Source organism: Sminthopsis crassicaudata, chromosome 3 (genome assembly GCF_048593235.1).
Source record: "Sminthopsis crassicaudata isolate SCR6 chromosome 3, ASM4859323v1, whole genome shotgun sequence".
In the NCBI taxonomy this organism is placed as follows: domain Eukaryota; kingdom Metazoa; phylum Chordata; class Mammalia; order Dasyuromorphia; family Dasyuridae; genus Sminthopsis; species Sminthopsis crassicaudata.
Genome location: NC_133619.1, coordinates 214618081 through 214630237, shown reverse-complemented (window position 1 = coordinate 214630237; position 12157 = coordinate 214618081).

Below are 12157 nucleotides of genomic sequence, written 5' to 3'. Positions count from 1 at the left end.
ATTTAAGAATTTTAAAAATTATGCTTCAATAGGCATCCAGAATTCATCAGTTTTTTTTCTCTTGAGATAGATATTTTTTTTTTAACCATCGATCCTTGGAAATTATTTTGGATCATTGTCTTAATCAAAATGGCTAAGTCCTTACAATTATCTTTACAATATTAGATACTATGTACAATGTACACAGAATCAGAAGATTCTACTCATTTCACTTTCATATAAGTCTTCCCAAGTTTTCCTGAAATCATCATGTTCATCATTTCTTATAGCCCAATACCATTTAATTGCAATAACATAGCATAACTTTTCTAGCCATTCCCCAATTGATTGGCTTTCCCTTGATTTCCAATTCCTTGATAATACAAAAAGAGCTACTATAAATATTTTTCTCTTCTTTGATCTATTTGGGATACAAATCTAGTAATGGAATTGCTGGGTCAGAGAATTTGCACATTTTATAGTTCTTTGGCCATAGCTCCAAATTGTTCTCCAGAATGGGATTTCTCTTTCTATCTCTTCCTGCAAGGTTTTGTTGATAATATATTGAATGCTAGTGATTTGTGGATTTATTTTATATCTTGCAACTTTGTTGAAGTTAATTGTTTCACCTAGTTTTTTAGTTGATTCTTTAGGGTTCTCTAAATATATCATCATATTATCTGCAAAAAATAATAGTGTTGTTTCCTCATTGTCTATTTTTATTCCTTTAATTTATTTTTCTGGTCTTATTGCTATAGCCAACATTTCTAGCACAATGACAAAAATAAGTGTGATAATGAAGATCCTTATTTCGTGTTTGATCTTATTAGTTTTATTATTAAGTTTATCCCCATTAGAGATAATATTTGATATTATTTTTACAGAGAGACTACTTATCATTTTAAGAAAGGCTTCATTGATTCCTATGCTTTCTAGTGTTTTTTCATAGAAACAGGTGTTATATTTTGCAAAGGTTTTTTTCTGAATCTATCAATAAAACTATAAGATTCCTATTGTGTTTTTATTATTGACATGATCAATTATGGGGATCATTTTTGTAATATTGAACTAACCTGCATTCCCAGCGCAAATCTCACCTAGTCATAGTATATAATGCTATAATCTCTTTGCCAGTATTTTATTTAAAATTTCAACATTAATATTCATTGAGGAAATTGGCTTATTTTTTCTTTTTCTGTTTTTATTTTCCCTGATTTAGCATCTTCCTGAAGACTTCTAGTGAAAGGGAATCCATCCCTTGTAGTGGCAAAACCATTACTTACAAAGTAATGTATTTTTTTTAAACATTTTTAAAATTTACATTACAAAGTAATGTAAAGTAAAAAGTATTTTACTTTTGGACAGCTCTATTGGTTATTTTTTTTTTCTGACAGCAAGTCTAAGCCTGTCTTATGGCTCCTGGTTCTATTCTCTTGGGCCAAACAGAGAAAATTCAATCCCTCCTTTGCACAAAAGTCTTTCAATTCAACTACATGAATGTAACCATTCCCTTTGATTCTTTTTCTTCTCCTCCTTCTACTCTTCCTCCTCCTCTTCCTCCTCTTCCTCTCTTTTATTCTTCATCATCATCATCATCATCATTCATCATCATCTTCTTCTTTTTTTCCTTTCGTCTTCTTTTTTTCTTTTTCTTCTCCTCCTAGCTACCTAGCTGCCCCAGAAAGTTCTTTTCTCCAAACTAAATATTCCCTGGTCCTTTCAACTAATCCTTATATGTCATAGTCTCAAAGTCCTTCATTATCCTGGTTCCCTTTCACTAGATAATCTACAGTTAGCAATTTCCTTTCCTAAATGTGATGTTCAAGAAGGAGGGAGGGGAAAAAATCTTGCAAAATAAATTCCAAAAAAAATTTTGACATGTAATTGGGGGAAAAAATAAAATAATATTAACAAAATAAATGTGATGCTCAGAATTGAGTACAACATTACAGATGAGAATAAAAAAACAAAGTACAGTGAAAAAAATCCCCCCTTTTTCTCAATTCCCCCCCAATTTAATTAGCATTTTTAGCTGCTGTACCACAGGGGACTTCTTACAAATGAGAAAACTGAGGCCCAGTGAGGTTAAGTGACTTTACCAAGAACAAAAAGGAAGTGGTAGTTAGTCAGGTTTTGAACTCAATATCCTCTGATTTCAAATCCATCATTCATTTTATTGCTTTATGCTTTGTCCTTTCCAGTTCTGGGATACCATAATACTGTGAAACAGTATTACCTATGTGATTAACACAAAAATGTTAGTGCCAATCTGAAACCAAGAATAACTAAAATTCATTGTCACTTTAGGAGCAAGGACATCCAAATGGACAACTAACTAAAGGTATGGTTTTTTGTTTTGGTTTTGGTTTTTTGGGGCTGGGGTTAAGTGACTTGCCCAGGGTCACACAGCTAGGAAGTGTTAAGTGTCTGAGACCAAATTTGAACTCGGGTCCTCCTGAATTCAAGGCTGGTGCTCTATCCACTGCGCCACCTAGCTGCCCCTAAAGGTATGTTTTTCAATCATGTTGTGGAAGATAGAACATTTCACCGGCCTATCTTTAGACTCTTTTCCCTGACAGACTCTTTCCTGTTAGGATTCACAATATTCTTATTAAAACCACAAACAAGAGGCATGATTACTTTTAGATCATTGAGATAAAATGGAAACAAAAAAACTTTTAGAAAGGTGTTCCAGTTCAATTAGTGAGCCAGAAAATAAGAGACATGAAGACTAAGTTCCAGGTCATCCAATCTCTGGGCCAATTTTTTATTTTAATAAGCCATGGTCACATTTTAGTGAACTCTTTCATTTAAACATACTAGTAGGTAGGAAAATGTATCATATTTTAATATATCTTCAAGGTATGAAGTTATTAAAAATAACCTTAAGCCTTGAAGTCAGAGGAATAAATTCTAATTCATTTTCATGGGGATTAGACTAGATAATCTTTAAGTCCCTTCCAGCTCTAGCATTCAGTGAGTCTGAATATTTGATTATAGCTGACCTTTCCCACTGGCATGCTAAAAAATAATGAGTTATAAAACAAAAACCTAACACTTGCTATGTCTCTTGTATCCTATTGAAGCAAGCATTTTAGTCAGTAGTCAGCAGACATTTAGTCAGTATATCAGGTATAAGCACTAAGAACTCAAATAAGAACAAGTTTCTGCTCTCAAGGAACTTATAATCTAATGAAGGAAGAAAATAAACAATAAAAAAGAGCTAAAAGGGGGATCAATACCAGAATATAGTCTGCTTTTCACAGAATCAAACCAAGCAGAATATCTAGTTGAGAATTAGAGAAGGCTGGAAATTCTGAGCCCTCTGTAAGGGGAGGCTTTGGGAGAAGTAACTAAAAGTCCTAGAAAGGCAGCATAAAGTTCATCTTGTCCAACTTCTTAATTTTCCTGATAAGAAAATTGAACAAAAAAATTAAATATTTGTTCAAAGTCATAAATCCACCTAAAGTCAAAGTTAAAACTAGAAGTGAAATTTCTGAGCTTAACCTGGCATAGTACAAAAGGTACTCGCTAAGAGTCAAGAAGAGGAATATTCTACGATAAGCAAATGTGAAAGACTTAGCCACTCTGGTAAATACAATGTTCAAGACAATTTCAAAGGACTCATGATGAAAAATGCTGACCACCTCCAGAGAGAAAATTGGCAATTTGTACAGCAAATCATTTTTCACTTTCTCTTTTTTCCTTTCTTTTTTTTCAAGATGGCTAATACAAAATATATTTTTGCAAAAAAAAATAAAGAATATATGTTCTAGTTGTGATTCTGTTACTAACTACCTCTGTCACCTCACCCAAATGATTCACCTCTGAATAATAAAGTCAAAACTGTTTCTGAATTGACCAAGTCTAAGTTATGATCGTATGCATGCTCACTCTTTCCACTATGATATATACATTTGTGGGAGAGTATGTCTTCTACTTATTGGAGAAATGTTCTATTTCAAATATTACTATGTCATTTTATCAAATATTTTTGCCTTGAACTAATATTTGTCCCTCTGTGTGACTTGGGATAAAGTAAACACATCATTAGGGTTTGCGAGCTATCATACTGAGTGATGGTTGATCTGGAGATCTTTCTTAAGCCTAGAGTAGCTATTCTGGGAACCTGATATGTAAAATGAGAATGCCATCAATTCTAGAAATTCAAGAAACAAACAAGAAATGCTCGATAAAAATAATAATACTTCAGGGGGACCTTTTGTTCATTTTTTGATATATAAATCATCATAAGCAAACAATTAGAAACTTCAAGACCACATCATAGCATCCCACCATCCCATTTCCTTACTCAACTACAAGCCTTGATTTCCTTCCATCCCTCAACATGGTTGATATGCTAATGGGATTATTCAATAAAAAAATGAATTACCTCCCTCTAGTAAATGCACTGGTGTAGTTAGGAAGTATACACTAATATTAATACTAATCTGAATATAAAAACTATTCTAAATCACAAATAATTGGAGAAATAGAAATTAAAGAACCTCTGAAGCAATATTTCATACCTATCATATTGGTTAAAATGGCAAAAAACAAAGATCACAAATGTTGGAAGGGTGTAGGAAAACAGGTATATTAATTCCCCTTTTGGGAGCCTCTAAAGTGACACTCAGCAATACCACTATTGAATCAATATACCAAAAAGCAAAGAAAGAATTTACAAATTCATAAGTACAAAATATTTAAAATAGTTCTTTCTATAATCAAAAACTGGAAAAGAGAAGGATGCTAATTTGGTGGAGAAGGAATATAATGTAATACTATGATGCGATAAGAAATAATGAAAGGGATAGTTTTAGAGAAACCTGAAAAAACTAATATGAACTGATGCAGAAAGAAGTGAGCAGAACCAGCAGAGCAATGTATACAATAATATTTTAAAGACAAGAAATTTTGAAAGACATAAGACTGCTGATTGTATTGATCAACCATAATTCCAGAAGGCCAATAATGATTTCTTCTGACAGAGAAATGCCAGATACAAAAGGCAGAAGGAGACATGAGTGTTTTAATGTGGGTTATGTGGGAAATTGTTTGACATGCCTATGTATATCTGTAAAGGGCTGGAACTGAGCAAATGTACTTGGATAATGATGAGACTAATTGCCAATTGGACAATTCTCTATTAACATGTTTGAAGGATGACCCTCCCCAACTGTTCTGTGCTGGCTTGAATGGTGGGTGTGGACAAAGAAGGGGAAGTGACATGAGTGGGTGGAGTAGGAGGAGGAGATTGATTCATATTTCTGGTGGTGGAGAGAGAGGAAGGAGGTGTGGAGATTGCTAGATCTAATCCCCTGACCTTCACCTCAAAAGACTAATAATAAAGACTTTTGATTATCCTGACTCCAGCTGATTTCTGGGAAGAAAGAGTTCCAGCATATATCTATGTCAAAATTTTTGTTTTTGCTTTTTCCAGTAGAAGTTAAGGGGTGAAAAAATAAATGCTTGATAATTTTAAATTAAATTAAATTATAAAAAGAAAATAAACAATTAGTTGAGAACAGAAAACTAAAGGGAGAGTCTTTTTATATTTTTAATGTGAAGTTAATCACCAAAAAATTTCAGCATAAAAGATGCAAAAAGAGAATTGTATTATGAACTTCCTCGCCAAAAGAAAAAAAAAAAGGCAAAACATTAAGACAGAAAGAAATTATCCTTAGTAAAATCTGTTCTATAATACCTGTATAAATTCAATATAAAATCAAAAAAAAAGATTTGGGACTTAAATAGGCTTCACATTAACATGAAAGCCTGAGGGTTAATTCTAAAAGATTTAGTGTCAATATAATTTACAAATGCTCATCCATCATCTATGTTAGTATATTCTATAATTATTTCTCCCCTTAGTGTAATGACTTATTTTAACTAATTTTAACTAAATCAATAACTTATTTTAACTACCAAGGTTAGATAGAATACTTGTGCTAGAGGCAGGATGATCTAAGTTTAAATTCAGTCTAAGATACATGCTAGCCATCTGGTTCTGAGCAAATCAATTAACCAATCTGTCTCAGTTTTCTCAATTGTAATAACAGCAGGTTTTTGTGAGAATCAAAAGAAATAATATTTGTAAAACACTTAGCATAGTATATGGGCACATAGTAGTTGCTCCCTAAATGTTAATTCTCTCTACTACTACTAGCTCACCATTATTATTGCTCTCATAATTAGGTACTAGTACAAATATTCTGTCCAGTCATTTTTCAGTCATATTTGATTTCTTGTGACTACATTTGTAAGTTTGTTGATTTTTTTTTCCCTGCAAAAATGTTGGAATGGTTTTACATTTCCTCTTCTAGCTTATTTTACAGACAAAGAAACTGAGGTACACAGGGACCAGGGACACACAGCTAGTAAGTGTGTGCCTCTTACCCCAGCTATTCAACAAACTCCAATGGTTCCTTTTGACCTCCAAAATCAAACACAAATTCCCCCATTTGAACATCAAAATCCTCCATAAATCTACTTTTCCCAGAACAAAGACACACACACACACAAACATACACACACACATAAATTTTTTCAGTTTCTCTGTATCTCATACCTGCCCATGTACTCTGCCATCCAATAGCACTGGTCTGCCAAAAACAATGCACTCCAGGGTTGGCTGTCCCCACACCTAGAATCCTCTTCTTTAAGACATCCCTGTTTTCCTTCAATTCTCACTTCATGCAGAAAATCTTTCTCTCTGTGGATTGCTTCCAGCCTCTATATAGTTTGTAGCCTTTATATATTCATTTGCATGTAGTTTACCCTATCTCCTAGAGGATAAGAACTATATTTTTGACTTTGTTTATATCCTCTGAGAATAGAATAGTATCTAGCACATAGTGGTCACTTAATAAAATTACTGATTTGAATTGGTAAGTTTGGGGATTTGAATTGTTTTAAAATATAAAGGAAAAGAATTAATCTGTTTTAAAATACGTGTAACAGCTCTCTTTGTGGTGGCAAAGAACTGAAATTGTGGGGATGCCTATCAATTGGAGAATGGCTGGACAAATTTTAGTATATGATTGTGATGGAAGTGATGAGCTCAATGAACTTATAAAAAAATGGATAGATTTGCATGACATAATGAAAAACAAAAAAAATAGAACTGAAAAAATCATTATATATTATAAGAACAAAATTGTTTTAAGAACTCTGAATGACTAAGTCATTTTGAATATTTTAAATATTCAAATTAACTACATATAAAGGAAAACACTATCTTCATCCAGAGAAAAAACTGATCAATACAAGTATGTAGAATGATTTTTACATATATGTATTCATACATGTATTTGTGTCTAATTATCTAAGGCCAAATTTGAACTCAGGAACTACTGACTTCAGGACTGATACTCTTACCCACTGTGCCATCTAGCTGCCCCAAAAGTTTTATTTTAAAATAATTTTTAAAAATATTTTCCTCATTGGAGAAAAAAAAAATTGATCAATTTGTTTTAGAATCCTTTCCAACCTTTACGATCCTTTGTATAATCACATTTCCCTGATTGATCTCTCCACAAAGGAATTAATCACTTCCTATAAAAGGCCGACATCCATTGAAGGCATTTCTCTTCAGCTAATTTCTTCTATCTTTTTTTTTAAATTAATCTATACTGATTATACATTTACCATCTGTTTCATTAGATTTGAAAAATTCTCCCCTTGAAGCCCTGAAATTCTGTTTTCAATGAAACAACTTTGGGGCACAGCTTATTTGGTTAATGTATCACTTTGAAAATGGAAATTCATTCATTTAATACTTATAACATATTCACTGATTTCTATCTGTGTATAACATATTACTTTAGGGAATGAAAGGAAAATTTAAAAAATTAATCGGTCCTATTCTGAGGGATTGTTATTATTTTGGAATATTTCCCATCCAGCTGGACTCCTCTGGACTTCGTCATGCCTCAAAACCCCTTTTACTGTGCAAGGTGACATCAGTATCCCTTGCTACTGGAGTTTCTTTATCCCTTGATTGGAAGGTGGAGGGTGGAAATCAGAGAGTTTCTCCCAGAACTTCTATGTAAGGAGGAGCATAGACCAGTCATCTCTTCATTTCTGGCTCTCACTGGGACTTCATCATGTTTTCTGTAACCTCTCCCTCTTCTTTTCCCTATTTTTTCTGCTTCCTTTTGTATATGATATTTCCACATTAGATCAGAGATTATCTTGGGTCTTTTTTGTATACTGAGCACAGTGCCTGGCAAATAGTAGGTGTTTAACAAATATTTGTTAATTGATGGGCTACAAACATATATTCAATAAAATGCACTAAGTACATGACTTCATCACCAGAAGATTGGCCACCAAATGATAATGGATCTGTTTGTTTGTTTTTTAACCAATGTAATCTATGAAACAGATTAAAAATATAAGTTAGCCTCTGGTCCAGTGCAGTGATCCTTGATTTCAACATGGTGAATAGTAGATGAAAAGGAAGGTGGAGAGTATTAAGAATTATATATATTTCTTGGTGTGTATGATGAATATACAGAAGCATAGAAAGATCGATATGAAGATTTGTGAGGAAAAGTACCACTGTATCTAGAGAGAGAAATAAGGAGACTGAATGTGAATCAAAGTATAGTATTTTCATCTTTTTGTTGTTGTTTGCTTGTGTTTTTTTTCTTATTGTGTTTTTTCACTTTTGATCTGATTTATACTCTTATACATCATGACAAATATGAAAATATGTTTAGAAGAATTGCATGTTTAATTTACATTGAATTGCTGTCTTGGGGAGGGAGGAGGGAGGAAAAGAAAAAAATTTAGAATACAAGGTTTTGTAAAGATGAATGTTGAAGATTATCTTTGCATATATTTGGAAAAATTAAAAAGCTACAATAAAAAATAGTTGTTAAACTCTCCCTCCCAAAAGAAAGATTTATATGAAACAATATAGGGAAATAAGCAGGACCAAGAAAATAATATATACAGTAACAACAACAATGGAAATGGGGGAAAGAACATACACACCCCCCAAAATCAAAAGTAAATGTACAAAATTATGAAGATCAAATGAGACTTGAATAGAGTGACATTAGAAAGCACCTTTAGCCTATTTTTTTGTGGAGGTGGAAGACCCACAGATGTTATGCATTGCACATATGTTCACACTTTTTCAGTGTATCGATCAGCTATGCTAACTTTTTTTCCCTTTGCAAAAAATGCTATTTTTATATAGATGGCTCTCTGGAAGGGAAAGCAAGAGGACCATGTGGGATACCATAGTGATAAAAGAAGTAAAAAAAATCAATAAAATTATATTTTAAAATAAAATAAGTAATTATACATTTTTAAAAACTATTTCAGCACTTAGATGCATTTGTGATCTCAAATCTCTGGTGTTTACTCTCTCTGATGATTCTTCTTTAATTCATTCCTCTCCAAGCTGCTGTCCTAGCTCTCTGGTCTTTCTCTACCTCTTCACCCTGGAATTTCAATTCACCCTGGATTTCACAAATTAGAAATATCCTCTGCTTCTTCCAACTCTCCCTCTGATTGGCTGATTTCTTTCTAAACCTTCATTTTGTGAAGGCTGTCCGTGCGAATCATGTCTTTTTTTTCAGGCTGTACTCCAGATTTTTCTCCACCATGGTCTTTATAGGATACCTTCATCTTCCCTCAGTTGCCCTTATCAGCTTCCTTTTAAGTATTGTCTTTCTCCATTAGAATGTAAGCTTCTTGTCCAAGGATTCTGAGAAAATGGCAGAGTAGGTAAGTAAATTTCAAGTTCTCCAGATTTCCTCCGTAAATAGAACAAATTTGCTCCTCAGGATGAATACAGACTCATGAAAAATCAAGACATGGGGGTTCTCCTGGTACAACCCAAGAAGATCTAATGGAAGACTCCAGATCAGGATTAACACAGGTAAAGAACAAACACCTCCAGGTTAACTCTACAAAAACAGCCCCACAGTCCTGGGGCTAGCTGGATTTGGCTGAAGCCTCAGCTCAAGTCATCACTTCCCAGAAAGCTGACAGTGTGGGGAGATGGGGTCTGAGTCTAGGAAGACAGAGGGAACCCCTGCTGTTTAGGGACACCAGGACCAGCTGGGATGCAGAAACGCAGCTCTGAGCTAGAAGGAACCAGCAAACGCCATGAGTGCCGAAACTATGGGGCAAAGATACTAGAACCGTCAAAGGAAAAAGAATTAAATTTTAGAAACTTACTTTGGGAAAAGGAAGACTAGGGCTCATCTTCAAAGGAGGTCACTGTAGTTTAAAAAAAAAAAAAAAAGCTTCTTATATCCCAAAAAGTAACGTTAAATAGCTCCCTGAACAGAGAATTATAAAAGATCTCAAAAAAAGCTTTGAAAACCAAATAAGAGTGAAAAAAAACTAAAGCAAAAATAAAATAAAAACCATCCAAGAAAAACAAGAAGATTGTGGGAAAAAAAGTAGTCAACTGAAAAAGGAAATACAGAGCCTTAAAGAAAATAATTCTTTGAAAATTAGAATTGGGCAAGAAGCCAATGAAGCTATAAATGACCAAGAAATAACAAAACAAAATATAAAGAATGAAAAAAATAGCACAGGATGTGAAATATAAGAAAAACAACAAATCTGGAGAAGAAATCAAGAAGTGAAAAATATAAGCATAATTGGACTACCTGAAAACTGACCAAAGCAAAAAGAACCTTGATACAATAATGCAAGAAATATTTCAAGAAAATTTTCCTAGAATGATAGAACATGAGGAAAAAGTAGAAAAAAAAAATCCACCAATCACCATCTCAAGACATCCTTTTTGGACAACACATAGAAATGTCATTGCCAAATTTCAAAACTCCAAGATCAAAGAGAAAAATGTTCAAATAACAAGAAAAAAATTAGAGCTATAATTAGAATTACATAGGATCTATCAGCAGCCACAATAAAAGATGGCAGACCTTGGAATCATATATCCTGACAATCAAAAGATCTAGGCCTGCAGTCAAAATATTGTCCAGCAAAATTATCCATAATATTGAATTTATAAAAAAAAAAATCAACATTCATTGAATTTGCAGATTTTCAAGACTTTGTCTCAACCAAACCCAAACTTAATAGAAAATTTAATATATAAGAGCCAATATAAAATATTAATTTCAAGGAACTTAACATGGACAAATTGTTTATGTTTTTTTAATGGAAATTTAAACCTTATGTTTAAGATTGACATCAGTAGCTCAAAATAAATATTGGGACAGAATTCAGTATTATTTGACTCTCAAAAGCAAAACTGTCTGAGGAAAGATAAAAATAGTAATTGTGTTATATAAATGAGGTACAGAGGAAGAATATATACATATGTGTGTGTGTCTGAGTATAAATGAATATGTATGCATGTAAGTCTATATATATGTGTGTGTGTGTGTGTGTGTGTGTGTGTGTGTGTGTGTGTGTGCATATAGATATAGGTATGTCTGTGGGTCTGTGGGTGGGTGTGAATGTATATGTATATGTGTATATATATATATGTATTAAACATAAATGTATCTGTGCTGAACTGTAGCCTACTTGGAGGAGGGATGAAGGGGAAGAAAAGGAATAGAGTAGAAAGTACACAACAGAGAACTAAAAAAGGACTTATAAGGAAGTAAAGATGAAAGCTCATGAATGGAATATGTTTTCTTGAAATGGAAATTGTTGTATATTTTGATTCCTCCTTCATGTTCTGTGGGCACACAACAATATTTTGTTTTGTATTTTTCTTTTTTTTTGTATTTTTTTTCCTCTTCTATTTTTTCTTATTTTGTATTTAGTTCAAGAAATAACTTTTTTAAAAGGAATGTAAGCTCCTTGAAGGCAGGCATTATTTTCCTGCTTGTATTTCTATTCCTAGTGCTTAGCTCATGACCTGCACATAGTAAGCACTTGACAAATGCTTGTTGAGTTGAGTTATTGCCTATCTCAATCCTCACATCCCCATGGCATTCTTTTATCCTATGCAACTCTTGTGTAGATCCTTTTGAAAATCTTTATTAGATCTTTACATTACTTATGTAAAAGGGGAATTTTTAAGTGTTCCATCTGTGATCAGCTCACCTTCTTTTCCAGCTATAATTTTCTGATTACATTCTTTGTGGTGTTTTGATGTTCAATCATTCAGTAATGATTGAATGTGATCCTGTGGACCATGATACACCAATGCTATCCAGGGGTTTTC